We start from the raw sequence: 20,847 nt of genomic DNA on the forward strand, positions 1-20,847 counted from the left end.
GTTGGTAGGCTCTACTCACATGGTGCTTTTCCCCTGCTTACTGGGTCAGAGTGTGCCCTGTTTTGTTTCCGGTAGTCCATGAGGTAGTGGCCATTTTTGTAAGCCAGTTTTAGATCCCTTTCACGTGTTAGCCACATTACGAACTTAGTTCTTACCTTGAATGTGGCTGAAAGAGGGCATTGTACACCATTCTGCCAGCTCTGACCTACTGCTAATCTCAGTACCAGGGAGACTCGTTGCCAGTGGGGCACAACCTCTGATCTGCAGTTAACTGTGAGTAAGCGTGCTTATTCCAATAAAGGACGTTTTCTGAGAGATTAGTCTTCAGGGTGTCAACTGGTGTGCCAATATAATATAGTAGCTACAAGTCCTAGAGGCCTGCGTGTATGCGGTCCCTGGAGCACTTTTAGTGGGTACCACAGTGCACTTCAGCCAGGTGGACCCAGGCCCATCCCCCCCACCTGTAACACTTGTGCTGGTAAATGGGAGGTCTCCAAAACCCACTGTACCCACATGTAGGTGCCCCCTTCACCCCTAAGAGCTATTGTAGTGTTGTACATTTGTGGGTAGTGGGTTTTGGGGGAGGGGGGTTGGGTGCTCAGCACCCGTGGTAAGGGACATATGCATGTGGAGCGTTGTCTGAAGTCCACCGCACTGACCTCTAGGGTGCCAGTTGGTTGTCCTGGCATGTCAGGGGGCGAGTGTACTACGAATTCGTGGTTCCTCCCACGACCAAATGGCTCGGATTAGGACATTTTTGAGCTGGGCGTTTTTAGTTTCCATTATCGCTAAAAAAACAACATCCAGCTGAAAAACGTCCATTTTTTAGAAAATACAGTCTGTCCCGCCTCTTCACGTACCCGTTTTCGGACATAGATGCCCATGGAGATGGGCGTTCGCGTTCGATTATGCCCCTCCACGTCAACAGACTTTCCTGGAAGAATCTTTTTGGCTTCTTTTTCCAGCACCGGCCAACTCACCACTGCATGTACACCTCTTCTATCCAGGTCCCACGTGTTGCTCTGCAGTTATGGCAGAACATTACATATCTCACCCAGTTTCAGATATTCACATGACATGTTGCTTAACTTTTACAACAATGTATTTACAGAGCAATTTAACAATCAAGAACTTACTGAAAGATGCAAGCTAACAATTAAAAAGGAGGTAAAGCAGCTTTTGAACTAGAACCTGAGAGAAAGCTGACAGTCGCTCATAGTTCAGAGTGAGGTACCATTGAAGGATACAATTAAAAGAAGGGAAGTTGGGGCATCCAGATAGAGAGGTTGCAATAAAGTGATAAGTAGCCCAGGTGCCTTTAAATAATGAGCAGATTTGAAATTCTGCAAATTATCACTATCAACTGCTGAGAAGGTAAATGCAAGCAAAAAAAAAACATTCTTTGAAGTGTCTGAACAAAAATGCTAGAAGCTTACACAATTACATTGGAGAGTTATAATATTCAGCACTTAGGGGTCCTTTTAATAAGGCACACCCAAAAGTTGCCTGCGCTGGTGTAGGCATGTGTTTTGGACGCGTGCTGGTCCATTTCCTCAGTGCACCTGGAAAAAAGGCATTTTTTTTAAATGTGCCAGAAAATGGACGTGTGCCAAAATGAAAACCAGTACGTGTCCATTTTGGGCCCGAGACCTTACTGCCTCCCATTGACTTAGCGGTAAGGTCTCACGTGCTAACCGGGCGGTAAGCGTCCAGCATGCATCAAGAGCCGATTACTGCCGGGTAAGCGCCACACGGTAGAAAATAGAAAATATTTTCTACTTCGTTTTTTGGGCGCATGCCAAAGATGAAATTACTGCCCGGGGCACATGGTAGCCAGGAGGTAGTGCCAATTTGGCACGCGTTGGACGCACGTAGGCGCCTATGCACCTTTCTAAAGGGCCCCTTAATGAAGAGGTAGATATGAAAGGCATCTCAGATACCTGATGAAAGCAGGATAACCAGTGGGACACTGGGATGCCAGAAGTTCAAATTATATCACAATAATAAAGTGGATCAAATTTATGCAGGGGTGGCACTATGAGGCTAAATCTAGATTTAGGCACCAGGAAAGCGCCTATTTGAAACCTATTCTATAAAGAAAAATAGGTGCCTATCTCTCTTTGTAGAATACTTATGTAAGTGACTGAAAATATGCCAATATTTAACTCCTTCATGCTTTGGCCAAAGGGATGGAACTATTCTCATGAGGAAAGGCTACAAAGGTTTGGGCGCTTCAGCTTGGAGAAGAGATGGCTGAGAGGGGATATGATAGAGGCCTACAATATACTGAATGGAGTGGAATGATTAAGCACAAATCAATTGCTGGAGGAGTGGCCTAGTGGTTAGGGTAGTGGGCTTTGGTCCTGAGGAACTGAGTTCAATTCCCACTTCAGGCACAGGCAGCTCCTTGTGACTCTGGGCAAGTCACTTAAACCCTCCATTGCCGCATGAGCCTGCCATGAGTGGGAAAGCGCAGGGTACAAATGTAACAAAAAAATTGCTTACTCTTTCAAAAAGTACAAAGACTAGGGGACACTTCATGAAGTTATATAGCGGCACATTTAAAACAAATAGAAGAAAATATTTTTTCTTTCAAAGTATAGCTAAGCTCTGGAACTCATTGCCATAGCAAGTGTTGAAAGTGGATAAGGTTGCTGGGTATAAAAAGATTGGGACAAATTCCTGGAGAAAAAGTCTACAAGCTATTATCAAGGTAGATCTGGGAAAACCATTGCATACCCCTGGGGTTAAGCAGCATGAATCTTGCTACATTTTAGGAATCTACTAGGTACTTGTGACCTGGATTGGTCACTGTTGGAAACAGGACACTGGACTAGATGGACCATTAGTCTGACCCAGTAAGGCAACTCTTATGTTCTTATGTAAATTCCACTCTTCGGAATGCCCACCTACAAAGAAGGGCGTAGCTAGGTGGGGCCACAGGGGCATGGGCCCCCCCCCCCCCCCCCACAGATTTAGCCCTGGCCCCCTCTACTTTCGACCACCCCCCTCGCCGCCGACCCTCCCCCGCTGCCACCAGGTACCTTTGCTGGTGGGGGTCCCCAACCCCCGCCATCCGAAGTCTTCTTCACCGCCAGTCTCCGGCTTCTTCGCTGATCTGTTTCTGTCATTCCTAACTCCTGACGTCCTGCGTGCACATCCTGTATGTAGCCCCGTGCAGGACGACAGGGGAGGGTCAGCGGCGGGAGGGGGGTCGAAAGTGGCGGCTGGGGGAGGTGGGCTAACCTGTGCCCCCTCACCTCGGGCTCTGGACCCCCCTCCCGCTGAGGTCTGGCTACAGCCCTGCTACAAAGTAAGCACCATCGCATCTAGATGAGTACTTACAGAATAACACTTATCTGGAATCTGCTCATTTAAGCACATATGTGTTGACATGTGCATGTAAATGACAAGAATACCAGTATTTCTGTGCATTGTTGCTGCTTAAAACTAGGCAACTCCTTATAGACTTGCGGCAAAATAAAAATTGGCGTGTGTCTATTTTGGGCCTGAGACCTTACCGCCACCCACTGACTTAGCGGTAAGGTCTCACTATTTATGGGGGTCTATCTTTGGCCGCTAGAACCTAGCCAGTCAGCAACTGGCTATGTTTGTGCCACCAAATAAAACCCTAAAATTTGAATGCCGGTGGCTGGATATGGCCCCGGCATTGAATTTACAGGTTCGACGGCAACAACGGGAGTGATCCGGTCTAACTCCCGCTGTCTAAATATCAGGACCACGGACTTCTTCCAGTCAAATATGCAGTAGGTTTTATTTGCTTTTTCATTTTAAATATCAAATTTCATTTTCTTTTGAGTATCTTGCTGTATATATCAATTGATTTAATTTTATTTTTTAACATTAAATAATAATATTTGTAACTTTTATATACAACCATTCTTCAAGTTAACAATCAAGTATTAATCTTTGAATAATGTTTTTTTCATTGTGTGGCCTATATTGACCTTTATGCTTTTAAGTTATTTAGGTAGTTAGTTATAATTTATTTACCGCATTTTTGAAGGAATTCACTCAAAGCAGTGTACAGTAAGAATAGAACAAACATGAGCAAGAGGCAATTACAGCAGTAGAAATATTCAAATAATACAAAGTATGGCATGGAGGGGCATAATCGAATGGGGCTCCCAAGTTTTCATGAGGGTGTCCTCGCAGTACGGCCCCATAAAGGGGCAGGGCAACCTGTATTATTGAAACAAGATGGACATTCATCTTTCGTTTTGATAATACGGTCGAAGACGCCCAAATCATGAAATTTAGGTCGACCTTAGAGATGGTCGTCCTTAGGTCGTTTTTGAGATGGTCGTCCCTGGTGTTTGGTGATAATGGAAACCGAGGACGCCCATCTCAAAAACGACCAAATCCAAGCCATTTGGTCGTGGGAGGAGCCAGCATTCATAGTGCACTGGTCCCCCTGACATGCCAGGACACCAATCGGGCACCCTAGGGGGCACTGCAGTGGACTTCACAAATTGTTTCCAGGTGCATAACTCCCTTACCTTGGGTGCTGAGCCCCCACAAACCCCCCCAAACCCCACTCCCCATAACTGTACACTACTACCATAGCCCTTAAAGGGTGAAGGGGCACCTACATGTGGGTACAGTGGGTTTCGGGTGGGTTTTGGAGGGCTCACATTTACCACCACAAGTGTAACAGGTAGGGGGGATGGGCCTGGGTCCGTCTGCCTGAAGTGCACTGCACCCACTAAAAACTGCTCCAGGGACCTGCATACTGCTGTGATGGAGCTGGGTATGACATTTGAGGCTGGCATAGAGGCTGGAAAAATGTTTTTAAATGGGTTTTTTTTTGGGTGGGAGTGGGTTGGTGACCACTGGGGGAGTAAGGGGAGGTCATCCCCGATTCTCTCCGGTGGTCATCTGGTCAGTTCGGGCGCCTTTTCGAGGCTTGGTCGTGAAAAAAATTGGACCAAGTAAAATCGGCCAAATGCTCGTCAGGGACGCCCTTCTTTTTTCCATTATCAGCCAAGGACACCCATCTCTTAAGGAATAAGTTTGGACATACTTTTGATAATTTGAAATGCTTTATAATTGATGTGGTGAAATCAAACATCAGAGGGAGGAGATAGGGGTAGGCACCGTTACAACGAGCAAAAATGGATTTATCGCTTGAATTCATTGGAACCAGTAGGTTTAAACAATCTAATTGAGTGGTGTGCATTTTACTGTTAATAATGATCATTGGAGGAATGTAGAGACACTGCTCTGTTTAGTTGAATTGGGTAATGATCTAGCAATGCAGTGGATTAGAGTTATTGATTGATGATGAAGATTATGTCATGTTCTTACTAACTATTGATTGGCAATTTTGAATAATGCAGTGAATTGATTAGTCAAGAAAGGTGATCTTCTCATTGGAGAAGGGATAATTGATAATTGATGTGGTGAAATGAAACATCAGAGGAGGAGATAGGGGTAGGCAACTCTTACAATAAGAGTAAGGATGGATTTAGCGCTTGAACTAATTGGAACCAGCAGGTTTAAGCAACCTAATTGAGTGGTGTGCATTCTAAAGCTAACAATGTTAATTAGAGGAATGTTGAGACATTGCTCTGTTTAGTTGAATTGGGTAACGATCTAGGAATGCAGTAGATTAGAGCTATTGATTGATGAATATTGTGCTATGTTCTTACCAATCACTGATTGGTAATTTTAAATAATGCAGTGAATTGATTGGTTAAGAAAGGTGATCTTCTCATTGGAGGATGGATAATTGGTAGTGAGTTTTAAGCAGAAAAGTTAGGTTGAAAAAAATAGGTACAGGAGAAAGTGGGATGTTTGACCACGGAGACACAAAGCCTAGAAAGATGGATCTTAAAAACACTTGTTTATTGATGAAAAATGACTTGACACAACAGTTGTGTTTTGGCCATTAGGCCTGCATCAGGAGTCTAGAAAACACATATAACATATACATAAGCATAAGATAAAAACCAAACTAAGATAAAAGACTTAAATATAAGAACTAAAACATAAATAAACGATGAAACAATTAATAAAAATGTTACAAGATAAAGACTAATAAAGTAATGCGATGATCCAGAGACATGTATAAATATGCAAAAAAACAGGAAGATATATTGCATCAATTGTTAAACAAAAAACAACATTTATATGCATGTAACTCATAAGGTAAATGATAAAATGGTGAAAATTTTTTTAATCATATATATATATATATATATATATATATATATATATATATATATATATACAATACATTGCAAATAATTGAACAAAACAGTTAAAAAAATTTTTTAATATATAAACGACATAAAGAACATATGAATGAATTATGTCTGCGTGACATATTGAGAATATGTACAGTATTGATATAAAATACATTGAAAAAAATACACACTAATCTGTCAACAGCTAAGAATGCGATATGGAAGAATTGAGATTTGATAAGATGCAATGTGAGTATATTGTAAAAAGAATCCAACTATTCTTATGTTTACTGAAGTAGTAAAGTGTTAGTTAAGCTAATGATTTGATAAGTAAGGCTTTAACATTGGCCAATGCTTGACTTTTTATAATATAGTGAAACAATTGTTTAAGAAAAGATCCTTTTCTTTGATAGCTAGCTTATTAACAACAAGCTTTATTAGAAAAGATAGTTTGTGTAAGAACATACATCTACTTGTTCAACAGCTCAGTATGTTGAAATGAAAGCCTGAGTGGTTATAAGTTGTAATGTGAATAATTGATTAAAGAAAAGTAGATTAAAAAGAAGGATATTTAATTGAATAGCATTTATGTGTATAATCTCACAATTGTCAATATTACTTTTGCTATTTTGATTAGAATGTTGAACTTGGTGTATACATGAAAAGATAGGATGATATTATGACAACGTAATTGATTTGTCTTAGACATATATTGAACTGATATTATCTACTGAAGTAATTAAGTGCTAAGCTTTACTAATGATTTTGCAAGTAAGGATTGGACACTAGCCAATGTGTGATTTTTCACAGATGTAATGTTATGTATTTGTTTTATAGGTGATCACAAGAATATGTGATACCATCTTGTAGATATTATAAGAAAGTTGATGCACGGCTCCTGATGAAGCATTTAAAGTGAAACGAGTTTGGCCACCATCGAACCATAGCTAAGTGCTCAACAATTGTTTGTTACATAAAAAGATGAGCATGTTTGAAAATAAAGGAAGAATTGGAATTTTAAATACATCGTGTGATTATTTGATTAAGCATTTATACTGGGACTCTTCACTTCTTGTTGTTTGATTATCTGAGTTAGAGCCTTCCTTTTGGTGCTACAGATTTCCTACACAGACCACTACATTCTAGCAGAACCCTTCACCTCAGTCACACAGGCAGAACATGGACAGACCCTCAACTGATACAGAATAGGGGGCCACAAAAAACATGGAAGACAAAAACTGGAGCCCCCCCCCCCCTCCCCAAGAAAGCCAGATCCTATAAAGCAGTGAAAATACTGGTAAAAGTAACAGAAATGCATTTTTTCATACTTGCTAAATACAAAATTAGAAATAAGTACAGTTCCAAAAATCAAACATCCCCGTCTCCTCACCATACCCTTCTATCCATGTGCTATATCTCCCCTTTTTCCCCCTTCCCCCCTCTTACTCTCTTTTCCCTCAATGTACAGCATGTCCACCTTACTCCCCCCTTCCCTTCCATTTCCATCCATGTGCAGCTTGTCCCATTCTCTCCCTCTGTGCCCTGAATTACTGATTCCTAAAAGCTTACACCACAACACAAATAACAAAAATCCTGATATACAGATTCAGCCACACAAATCCTGATAACATGCTCCTTCCTCAACCACACAACCCCCTTGCATTCTTGCCCAATACAGGCTCACAAATTGTCACCCCAAAAAAAGAACAGCTCCTGATACACCAATGAGATGTTCCTTTGTAGGGTGACAGAAAACATAACAGGCTTACACTGGTGCACAATAATCTCCCTCATCTTTTTCCCCACTACAATCCGAAAAAAAAAACCTGACGCCTCAACATAAATGCACAAACCCCTGGCACACTTTCTCAACATGGGCACCTCTTCAAGACTGCTAAATATGCATATATACATGTGATCAATAAAACATTTACCAGCTATCTTTAACCACTAGCCCTTCAAACACCTAAAACTCAACATAGGCATTTTCTTTCTACAGTAGTACGATCCTTGTCTCACAGATCATGATATGTAAAGTAGACGTCAAAAGAAATAGGAGACAGTGAGAGTCAGAAGTAAGTCATAAGGAAAATCTTGAACAGAGCCCCAATCCCAACTGGGACAAACTTTCCCTGCACATATTATCTCTCTCTTGCACTAAGAAAGAGGGAGCCCGCCCCAGCTATCTTGCTACTTTCCCATATTGGAGGGAGCCAGACAGATTTCTAAGGCCATACATTTCTGGAGAGGGACTATGGGCTTGCATCATGCAGAGTGCCACTGATACCCCCCCCCCCCCTCAGGATATCCATTAGAATGTTCCCTAATCTGCATGGTCTCCATCGGGCAGCAGAATCTGAAGCACCAGAAGGTCTGTTCAGTCTCTGTCAGGCAGGCAGGAGTGAGTGCAAAGCCCTGAGCCAACAGCCCAGCCTACTGGATCTGTAAACACCACTGCCCTTTCTGCAGTCTGGTCGGACTCCCTGCTGCTTCACTCCCATGCCTCCCTTTGCATCAGCTGCTTACCCTCCCATTCAGAGCTGGGTTCAGGGCTGTGAATCCAGGCAAGCAAAGGGGAGACACTCCCCGTGCATTTAAGAGGTCGGCAGCACACACAAAACTCATCCTGGGGAATGAATCAGGGAAACTCAGTGCTGACTTTTCTCTCTATCCCAATCTGACTCTCTCTCTCTTCTTACCTCTCACTTTCTCTCTCCTCCCTCCCTTTCCTTCCTTCCTGTAGTTTCTCTGGGTGTGAAGCTTGCAGAGGGAGGTGGGACACATCAAGCTCTCTCCAGCTGCCTCCAAATCTTAACTTCTGCTGGGTCCTTCCCATGCGGCAACAGGAGTTCCAACAGAGGGAAGGACCTGGGGCTGGGCAGAGAAAGCCTGTTGCAATGGCTTCTGGCAGAGCCTGGCCCCCTTTTAATTTATTAGATTTTGCTCACATCTTTTTCAGTAGTAACTCAAGGTGAGTTACATTCAGGTACACTGGATATTTCTTTGTCCCAGGAGAGCTCACAATCTAAGTTTGTACCTGAGGTAATGGAGGGTTAAGTGACTTGCCCAGGATCACAAGGAGCAGCAGTGGGATTTGAACCGGTCACCTCTGGATTGCAAGACCAGTGCTCTAACCACTAGGCCACTCCTTTAACAAAGCTCGTAAAATTTTGGAAAAGATAAGCGGCTCTTGCGAGCCCAGCCGGTGTGAACTGGCTCAGCACACACTGTGTTGGATACTGGCCTGTAACTTTCAAGTTTCTCCTAGTCAAGGTTGTTTTTCTTTAGCAAAGGGCGAATCACTGCCCATTTTAATGCTGTTGGTAGTTGCTCCTAGAAAGAGGCACGAGCTAAAAACGCAAGCGCACCTTAGTAAAAGACCCCCAAAGTCCCTTAAAATTCTTGCATTGTCTACTGCACTTCTACTCCTGTATGTGTTGTGGGTGAGGAATGAACAAAAACAATAATTAACCGTTGTTGGCAGAACTAGAATCTAATAGAATAAACGCACCCTCAACGTTCTGAGGACAACGTTCTGAAGCCATCTGACGCCACTCCCAGGCTGAAGGGTTCGTAGATTCATGGTGGTGAAGCCATCCCACTCACAGTCTTTCTGCCCCGCCCTCACGTCAAACGTTATGACGTTGAGGGCGGATCTGTAACAGTGAAGGGATCGCTCGAACCACCCGACCACGCCCCCACCCACACAGATGTCACTCTCTTCCTCCAACACTGCCACTTCAACGCCCCCTCCCGTCCATAGGCGTAGACTGGGGGGGCGAGGGGGGGCAATGCCCCCCCAAACGACGACGAGGTGCCGCCGCGCCATTAGTTAAAAAAAAAAAACACATGCAGGCACGCGCTCCTCTCCATCCGCTTGGCTTCCCTGCCCTCTCTGTCTGCGTCCCGCCTTCCTCTGACATCAGAGGAAGGCGGGACGCAGACAGAGAGGGCAGGGAAGCCAAGTAGACGGAGAGGAGCGTGTCCGTCTACCCCTCTCTCTTCCTCCCTCCCTCCGGTGCAGGCAGCAGTCTTTTTCAGCATTCCTGGCAGCGGTAGCGATGTACACGCTGCCTTCGGCTCTGCCCCAAAGCCTTCTCTTCAAATTCCTGTTCCGCATAGGTGGGAACAGGAACTTGAAGAGAAGGCTTCCGGGGCAGACTGAAGGCAGCGTGTACATCGCTACCGCTGCCAGGAACGCTGGAAAAGCTGAAGACTGTTGCCTGCGCTGGAGGGGAGGGAGGAAGAGAGGGGGTAAACGGAGTCACGATCTTGGACCTCGCGGGGGGGGGGGGGCAGTAGAAGGAAGATGGATGGAACTGGGAGGGGTGGGGAGCAGAGGTAAGATGGTTGGGACTGGGAGGGGTGGGGAGCAGAGGGATGGACCAGGGGATGAATGGGATTGGGAGAGGTCAGGCACAGCAGAGGGAAGGAGCAGAAGATGGATGGGACGGAGGGATGGTGAGCAGAGGGAAGGAACAGAAGATGGATGGGACTGAGAGGGGTGGGGAGCAGAGGGAAGGAGCAAGAGATGGATGGGACTGGGAGGGGTGGGGAGCAGAGGGAAGGAGCAAGAGATGAATGGGACTGCGAGGGGTGGGGAGCAGAGGGATGGACCAGGAGATGGATGGGATTGGGAGAGGTCAGGCACAGCAGAGGGAAGGAGCAGAAGATGGATGGGACGGAGAGGAGGTGAGCAGAGGGAAGGAACAGAAGATGGATGGTACTGGGAGGGGTGGGGAGCAGAGGGAAGGAGCAAGAGATGGATGGGACTGGGAGGATGGTGAGCAGAGGGAAGGAACAGAAGATGGATGGTACTGGGAGGGGTGGGGAGCAGAGGGAAGATGGATGGTACTGGGAGGGGTGGGGAGCAAAGGGGAAGGAGCCAAGAGATGGATGGGACTGGGAGGGTGGGGAGCAGAGGGATGGACCAGGAGATGGATGGGTTTGGGAGAGGTCAGGCACAGCAGAGGGAAGGAACAGAAGATGGATGGGACAGAGGGATGGTGAGCAGAGGGAAGGAACAGAAGATGGATGGGACTGGGAGGGGTGGGGAGCAGAGGGAAGGAGCAAGAGATGGGTGGGACTGGGAGGGGGGGGGGAGCAGAGGGAAGGAGCAAGAGATGGATGGGACTGGGAGCAGAGGGAGGGAACAGAAGATGGATGGACTGGGAGGGGGGGGGAGCAGAGGGAAGGAGCAAGAGATGGATGGGACGGGGAGGGTGGGGAGCAGAGGGAAGCCTACTGGAAAGAAGACACTGCATAAAACAGAAGACACTGGGACCAAAGCGAATAGAAAAACTAAATGATCAGACAACAAAGGTAGATAAAAGTATTTTATTCATAATTTATTAATTGAATGTGCATCTGTGATATTTTGCCTGTAAATTACAATTCCTTCCTCCACATTAGCATATTCATTTGCCATATGTATATATGCAAATGATATGTTAATATACTCCGCCCATTCTTTGCCCCCCCCCAATGAAACAGTCAAACCTACGCCTATGCTCCCGTCCCTCCACCGACTTCAAACACTCCCCCCCCCCCCGGACCCCCCCCCCCGGCAAGAACCTGAGGACAACACGCTTTCCTGCGGAAAACATCAACCAAGAACGAACACTGCCTTCTCATATCGCTTCTCTTCGGGTCTTCTTCTCCTCCCTGTGTCCCGACCTTTCCGGAACCTATGTCACGAGGGCGGGACACAAGGAGGGAAGACGACCCGAAAGGAAAGCAAACTGCTGGGCTGGCGAGGCGTACTGCGTGCAGCACTAGACCGGAGCTTCTGTGGGCCAAGAAACAGGTTGGTGCGCCAGGGTTGGAAATGGTGACCGCGATCTCAGGGGCAGGGGCCATGGATGGCCTGGCCTGCTGCGTGCAGCACTTTATAACGGGGGTAAGATGCCGCGGGGGGGGGGGGCGGCCGTGACCGGCGATCTTGGGGGCAAGGGCGACCACAGAACTCAGGGGGAGGGCCATGGATGGGAACAGAAAGGGAATGATGCATGGCAGGGGAATGTAGGAGAAAAGGCAGAGAAGTCAAGGAAAACTCTGGAACTGGGAGGGAGAGAGGACACTCCAACTGTGACGGAGGAAGGTATCCAGAAACAGGGAGGGAGGATCATCAAACACAGAGGGAAGGAGCTGGAACCTGGAGGGAGGGAGTGGGGGACCAGGAACTGAGAAGTAGGGATGGACCAAACCTGGAACTGGGAGGTAGGGATGACCATGGAAGAGGGGGGGGGGGGGAAGTGGGGAGTGACAACAACCCTGGAACTGGATGGACCACACTGGAACTGGGAGGAAATGAGGAGAGGGGAGGGGGGACCCTCCCCCCACACACTCTCATTATCACACACACACACTCTCTCTATCACATACACACACACCCAGTCTCACTCTCTCACACAAACCCAGTCTCACTCTCTCTCTGTCACACACACACACTCGCGTATTCACTCTCTCTCTCTCTCTCTCATACACTCACTTTCACACACACTCTTTCAGACATACACACTCTGAGGAAACACCTTCCTAGCGTCCGTTTCATTCGTTTCAGAACGGGCCTTTTTAAACTAGTAAAATAATAAAACTTAAGGGGTCCTTTTACTAATGTGCGCTGAAAAATGGCATGCAGTAGTGTAGGTGCGGGTTTTGGGTACGCGCAGCAGAATCATTTTTCAGTGCACCTGTAAAAAAGGACCTTTTAAAATTTTTGCTAAATATGAATGTGCGGCAAATGAAAATTTTGGGTCTGAAACCTTATCGCCAGCCATTGACCTAGAGATAAAGTCTCACACGGTAACTGGGCGATAATGACCTACGCCACTTAGTACATAAGCACGGTGGGAAAAGACCAAAGGTCCATCAAGTCCAGCACTCTGTCTCCGACAGCGGCCAATCCAGGCCCCAAGAACCTGGCAAAAACCCAAAATTTAATAACGATCAATGGACTTTTCCTTCAGGAATCTGTCCAGACCCCCTTTAAACTCAGCAAGGCCAGCTGCCATCACTACCTTCTCCGTCAATGAGTTCCAGAGTCTAACCACGCGCTGAGTAAAGAAAAACTTTTTCCGATTTGTTTTAAACCTACCACATTCTAATTTCATCTTGTGTCCCCTGGTGCACGTCTGATACGTGCAGCAGAAAATAAATTATTTTTCAGCCGTGTGTATCGGCCATGTGGCAAAATGAAATTACCGCAAGAGCCACATGTAGCAGTGGCGTTCCTAGGGGGGGGCGGGTGGGGGCGGTTGGGGCGATCCGCCCCGGGTGCACGCCGCCGGGGGGGGGGGGGGGGGCTGGGTGCCACGCGCACCTGCCCTCTGTTGTTCCATGCTTTCTTCTCTGCCCCCGGAACAGGTTACTTCCTGTTCCGGGGCAGAGAAGAAGCATGGAACAACGGAGGACAGGCGCGCGCGGCACCCCCCCCCGGCGGTGTGCACCTGGCGGGGTGGTTCCTTCGCGGGGGTGTCCTATCGCCGGGGGGGGGGGGGGTCCGCGCTGCATCGGGGGGGGGCCGTTGCACCCGGGGGGCGGGGCGAATCGGCGATCCACCCCGGGTGCCAGCCCCCCTAGGAACACCACTGCATGGTAGCCATGTGGTAACTCCATTTTGGTGCTCGTTGGGCGTACGTAGATGCTTAAGTGGCTTAGTAAAAGGGCCCCTAAATGTTTTGCAGATGAATAAAGACTAGAATTAAAATTTTGGGGTGAGGAATGAACAAAACTATAATTAATTTTGTTGGCAGAACTAAAATATAATAATTAAAAATTAAATATTTTGCACATGATTAAAAATAGAATTAAAAATTTTTTCCAAACTAAAATATCAGTGAGTCATGCCTGGTTGTGCAGTGATTACCAGCTCAGGTCACCTCACTTCAGTTATTAAATCCAATTTTTATCACTCAGCTATTTTGCAATGACTATAGAGCACAGATCACAAGGAATGTGTCCTACTACCGCTGATGTTATCAGACTATTAGTGTTGGGCAGACTAGATGGACCAAACAGGCCTTTATCTGCCATCATCTACTATGTTACTATAACTGTTAAACACTATTAAACAATGACACCCTCGATATGATAAAAGAAATCAGAGACGCAAACAAAATGGGCAATGTGATAATAATGGGTGACTTCAATTATCCAAATATAGACTGGGTAAATGTAACATCGGGACACGCTAGAGAGGTACAATTCCTTGATGAAATCAAGGACAGCTTTATGGAGCAGCTGGTGCAGGAGCCAACAAGAGAAGGAAAAATTCTAGACTTGGTCCTTAGTGGAGCGCATGATCTGGTGAGGGAAGTTATGGTACTGGGGCTGCTTGATAACAGTGATCATATTATGATCACTGTTATCAACCTTGAAGTAACTATACACAGGAAGTCAAATACGTTAGCGTTTAACTTTAAAAAAGGAGACTATGATAAATGAGAAGAACGGTGGAAAAAAAACTTAGGGGGACAACTGAGAGGATAAAACTGTACAACAGGCATGGACGCTGTTCAAAAACACCATCCTGGAGGCCCAGGCCAAACATATTCCACTAATTAGAAAAGAAAGACGGAACTCCAAAAGACAGCCGGCCTGGTTGAAAAGTGAGGTGAAGGAAGCTATTAGGGCTAAAAGAAACGCCTTCAGAAAATGGAAGAAGAAACCGTCTGAAATAACAAGAAGCAGCATAAGGAGTGTCAAAGCAAATGCAAGGCACAGATAAAGAAGGCCAAGAGAGATACGAAAAAAGATAGCATTAGAGGCAAAAAAACATAGTAATTTTTTTCGGTATATTAAAAGCAGGAAGCCGGCAAAAGAATCGGTTGGGCCGCTGGATGACCGAGTGGTAAAAGGGGCAATCAGGGAAGACAAAGACATAGCGGAGAGATTGAATGAATTCTTTGCATTGGTTTTCACCGAGGAAGATTTGGGTGGGATACCGGTGTTGGAAATGATATTTCAAGCGGACGAGTCGGAGAAACTTACTGACTTCACGGCAAACTGAAGAGTAGCAAATCTCCTGGACCGGATGGTATTCATCCTAGAGTACTGATAGAACTGAAAAATGAGCTTGCAGAGCTACTGGTAGTGATATGCAATTTATCCTTAAAATCAAGCGTGGTACCGGAAGATTGGAGGGTGGCCAATGTAACGTCCATTTTTAATAAAGGTTCCAGGGGAGATCCGGGAAATTATAGACCGGTGAGTCTGACGTCGGTGCCAGGGAAAATGGTAGAGGCTATTATTAAAACAAAATTACAGAGCACATCCAAGGACATGGATTACTGAGACCGAGTCAGCATGGCTTTTGTGTGGGGAAATCTTGCTTGACCAATTTACTTCAATTCTTTGAAGGAGTAAACAAACATGTGGACAAAGGGGAGCTGGTTGATATTGTATATCTGGATTTTCAAAAGGTGTTTGACAAGGTACCTCATGAAAGGCTACAGAGGAAATTGGAGGGTCATAGGATAGGAGGAAAAGTCCTATTGTGGATTAGAAACTGGTTGAAGGATAGGAAACAGAGTGGGGTTAAATGGGCAATATTCACAATGGAGAAGGGTAGTTAGTGGGGTTCCTCAGGGGTCTGTGCTAGGACCGCTGCTTTTTAATATATTTATAAATGATTTAGAGATGGGAGTAACTAGCAAGGTAATTAAATTTGCTGATGACACAAAGTTATTCAAAGTCGTTAGCTCGCGACAGGATTGTGAAAAATTACAGAAGGACCTTACGAGACTGGGAGACTGGGCAGCTAGATGGCAGATGAAGTTTAATGTGAACAAGTGCAAGGTGATGCATGTGGGAAAAAAGAACCCGAACTATAGCTACGTCATGCAAGGTTCCACATTAGGAGTTACGGACCAAGAAAGGGATCTGGGTGTCGTCATCGATAATACACTGAAACCTTCTGCTCAGTGTGCTGCTGCGGTTCGGAAAGCGAATAGAATGTTGGGTATTATTAGGAAAGGTATGGAAAATAGGTATGAGGATGTTATAATGCCGTTATATCGCTCCATGGTGCGACCGCACCTTCAGTATTGTGTTCAATTCTGGTCGCCGCATCTCAAGAAAGATATAGTAGAATTGGAAAAGGTGCAGCGAAGGGTGACTAAAATGATAGCGGGGATGGGACGACTTCCATATGAAGAAAGACTAAGGAGGCTAGGGCTTTTCAGCTTGCAGAAGAGACGGCTGAGGGGAGACATGATAGAGGTATATAAAATAATGAGTAGAGTGGAACAGGTGGATGTGAAGCGCCTGTTCACGCTTTTCAAAAATACTAGGACTAGGGGGCATGCGATGAAACTACAGTGTAGTAAATTTAAAACAAATCAGAGAAAATTTTTCTTCACTCAACGCGTAATTAAACTCTGGAATTCATTGCCGGAGAACGTGGTGAAGGCAGTTAGCTTGGCAGAGTTTAAAAAGGGGTTAGACGGTTTCCTAAATGACAAGTCCATAAACCGCTACTAAATGGACTTGGGAAAAATCCACAATTCCAGGAATAACATTTATAGAATGTTTGTACGTTTGGGAAGCTCGCCAGGTGCCCTTGGCCTGGATTGGCCACTGTCATGGACAGGATGCTGGGCTAGATGGACCCTTGGTCTTTTCCCACTGTGGCTGTACTTATGTACTTATGATATATGATAATATCAACTTGCTGATATTTTCTAAGCAGACAAACAGGGAAGATAAAGGAACACTTTATGATGACATCATTGATGGAGCAAGACATGGAGGGGCATAATTGAACGCGAACGCCCATCTCCATGGGCGTCTATATCTGAAAACGGGTAAGTGAAGAGGAGGGACAGACCGTATTTTTGAAAAAAATGGACATCTTTTTTTTTTTTGAAAATACGGTTTGTACGGACCAAATGCCATGGATTTGTTCGTTTCTGAGCTGGGCGTTTTGTTTTTTTAGCGATAATGGAAACTAAAACTGGCCAGCTCAAAAACGTCCTAATCCGAGCCATTTGGTTGTGGGAGGGGCCAGGATTCGTAGTACACTGGCCCCCCTGACATGCCAGGACACCAACCGGGCACTGTAGAGGTCAGTGCGGTGGACTTCAGAAACAGCTCCCACATGCATAGCTCCCTTACTACGGGTGCTGAGCCCCCAACCCCCTCCCCCAAAACCCACTGCCCACAAATGTACACCACTACTATAGCTCTTAGGGGTGAAGGGGGCACCTACATGTGGGTACAGTGGGTTTTGGAGGCCTCCCATTTACCAGCACAAGTGTTACAGGTAGGGGGGGATGGGCCTGGGTCCACCTGGCTGAAGTGCACTGCGGTACCCACTAAAAGTGCTCAAGGGACCTGCATACACGCAGGCCTCTAGGACTTGTTGCTGCTGTAGAACCTTGGCACACCAGTTGACACCTGAAGACTAATGTCTCCGAAAACGTCCTTTATTGAATAAGCACGTTTAATCACAGTTAACTGCAGATCAGAGGTTGTGCCCCACTGGCAAAGAGTCTCCCTGGTACTGAGATTAGCAGTAGGTCAGAGCTGGCAGAATGCTGTACAATGCCCACTTTCAGTAGTGTGGGTAACATATGAAAGGGAGCTAAAACTGTGTTACAAAAATGGCCACTACCTCGTGGACTACCGGAAACAAAACAGGGCACACTCTGACCCAGTAAGCAAGAGGAAAAGCACTATGGGAGTAGAGCCTACCAACTACCAACATCGTGAGCTTTTAACACAAGCTAGTGGAATCACGAAGCCCAATACCCTACACCCACCACAATGCATTGCTGATGTGATTCTGCAGTGCGCATAACAGAAAAGGTGTCACACTCACCCGAGAGCCACATCAGAACCACGGAAAGGCTGTCAGAGGATAGAACACATTCTGCTGTCATGGAGGTGGGTACGGCATTTGAGGCTGGCATACAGGCTGGGAAAAAAAGTTTGTAAAGAGGGTTTTTTTTGGTGGGAGGGGGTTAGTGACCACTGGGGGAGTCAGGGGAGATGATCCCCGATTCCCTCCGGTGGTCATCTGGTCAGTTGGGCCACGTTTTTGGGACTTGGACCTGAAAAAAAAGGGTCCAAATAAAGCGGACCAAATTCTCGTCAAAAACGCCCTTCTTGTTTCGATTATCACCTAAAGACGCCCATCTCTCCTCGGCCGATAACCACGCCCCAGTCCCGCCTTCACCACGCCTCCGACATGCCCCCGTCCACTTTGTTCGTTCCTGCGACGGAGTGCAGTTGAAGACGACCAAAATTGGCTTTCGATTATACCGATTTGTTCGCCCTCGGGAGAAAGACACCCATCTCCCGATTTGGGTCAAAATATGGGCGTCTTTCTCTTTCAAAAATAAGCTGGTTAGTGGAATTAGAAAAGGTACAGAGAAGGGCGATGAAAATGATAAAGGGGATGGGACGACTTCCCTATGAGGAAAGGCTGAAGTGTCTAGGGCTCTTCAGCTTGGATAAAAGACGGCTGAGGGGAGATATGATATATATGATAGAGGTCTATAAAATAATGAGTGGAGTGGAACACGTAGACGTGAATCGCTTGTTTACTCTTTCCAAAAATACTAGGACTAGGGACACGCAATGAAACTACAAAGTAGTACATTTGAAACGAATTGGAGAAAATATTTCTTTACTCAATGTGTAATTAAACTCTGGAATTTGTTGCCTGAGAATGTAATAAAAGTGGCTAGCTTAACAGGGGTTTTAAAAAGGTTTGGATGACTTTCTAAAGGAAAAGTCAGTCCATAGACCATTATTAAAATAGACTTGGGTAAAATTCATTACTTATTTCTAGAATAAGCAGCATAAAGTGTATTGTACTGTTTTGGGATCTTGCCAGGTATTTGTGACCTGGATTCACTGTTGGAAACAGGAAGCTGGGCTTGATGGACCTTCGGTCTGACCCAGTATGGCAATACTTACGTACTTATGAGGAGGCACGAGTGTTCCCACACTAGGAAAAGTCCCTTCCACCAGTTATTCTATTCCATCCATGCTCCACAGAAGTGGCAGTTGTCCTTCTAAAAAACAAACAAACTTTTTTTTTGAAAACTTTAAACTCTACTGCACCTATAGCATGGACAAAATTGGAAGAAGTATGAAGTGTTTTTAATTGATTATTCAGTATTTTTATGAAGTTGCTGTTTGTCATCATGCCCATTTTATGATGCTCCTTTTTATGATGTGTCCATTGTTATTGTGATTCTTTATATTGTGAAGAGTATGAGGACGGGAGGGAGAGTAGGGCATATGGAGGGGAATCAAAGACCGGTCCGTGGGCAAGTGCTGACCCGGTTCCATCCTTCGAGGACCCAGCCTGTCAGGGAAAGCAGTGGATCACTTTCCTCGGAGGGGTGGAGGAAAGGTAAAGACTACAATTCCCAACAGCCCCTGAGAGAACCACACACTAGGATCAGGGACTACAATTCCCAGCAGCCTCTGAGAAAACCACACACTAGGATCAGGGACTACCATTCCCAGCAGCCCTCAGAGGTAACCCAGGGAAGGACAGGTTGGGGTGGCTTGCAATACCCATCCTGGAGAGCTAGGGGAAGGGAGGAGGCTCTGAGCAGGTCTAATCAGGGAAATGAGGAGCAGCTGGGAGGCAGGTGGATAGAGGAACCCATGGAGTGGCAAGAGATGGCAGAGAGGGAGGAGAGTGAACAAGAGGAGCCAATGGATATCTCTACTCTAGCAAAAATCAAAGGTAGAGAGTTTAAAAGCATGTAGGAGCCTGGTTTTGGAGGCTTGGTGACAGAGGGAAGAAGGTGGCTATCCCAGAGGTGGATTTGAGGAATACTTGTTTCAACCAGGATCGTGTGGGAGGTTGTCAGGAGTTGGAGCTGACAAAGAAGGGTGGGATCCTTTCACTTCTCTTACCAGTTAGCAAGGGAGGAAGGGCATAGGAGCCAACTTTTCAAAATGATTGGGGGTGCTGAAAAATTTTTTTTTTTTACAAGTGGTGCAGTCCTCCCTCCCTCCCACCAGTTCCAGGCCCCCCTTCCTCCCAGTTCCAGGGTCCCTCCAAGTTCCAGGGCCCCCCTCCCTCCCAGTTCCAGGCCCCCTCCTTCTGAATTTTAAAAGTCATCTTACCTCGTCGGGGTGATGGCAGCAGCAGCAGCAGTGAAAAGCGTGCAGGCTCAGCACTTCAGCCTTCCCTTCCCTTCTCTCTCTCAGCTCTGGTCCCGCCCCTCATTTCCTGTTTCCGCATGGGCAGGACCAGAGCTGAGAGAGAGAGAGAAGGGAAGGCTGAAGCGCCGAGCCTGCACGCTTTTCACTGCTGCTGATGCCACCGTCACCCCAACGAGGTAAGATGATTTTTAAAATTCGGAGGGAGGGGGCCTGGAACTCGAAGGGAGGGAGGGACTTTTAAAATTCTGGACTGGCGAAGGGAACTTCCGGTGGGTGAAATATTGGGGGTGCTCGAGCACCCATAGCACCCACGGAGTCGGCGCCTATGAGGAAGGGGAGTGGTGAGGTTGAAACAGGTGCAGCTGAGGAGCTGTGCTGGAGAAACAGATGAACTGGCTGAACTCTAAAGGGGAGGGATTGTTTGCCTGGTATATTATATTTACTTTACCTTGTGATTACAATATTTACTTTACCTAAATAGGGATGGGCTGGACTGTAAATTTTA

The 20,847-nt window shown here is 46.1% G+C and overlaps 1 protein-coding gene across 2 annotated transcripts in view; it reads right to left on the minus strand.

The window, feature by feature from the left end:
• Positions 1–9,010, minus strand: part of LOC115466332 (histo-blood group ABO system transferase 1-like) — an 89,387-nt gene extending 80,377 nt beyond the window's left edge. For both annotated transcript variants that reach the window (XM_030197510.1, XM_030197509.1), the window contains exon 1: positions 8,909–9,010. The gene's annotated coding sequence lies outside the window, so the exon portion shown is untranslated. The remainder of the gene's footprint in view (positions 1–8,908) is intronic.
• Positions 9,011–20,847: the final 11,837 nt, after the last annotated feature.

Source organism: Microcaecilia unicolor, chromosome 3 (genome assembly GCF_901765095.1).
Source record: "Microcaecilia unicolor chromosome 3, aMicUni1.1, whole genome shotgun sequence".
NCBI classification, from domain to species: Eukaryota; Metazoa; Chordata; class Amphibia; order Gymnophiona; family Siphonopidae; genus Microcaecilia; species Microcaecilia unicolor.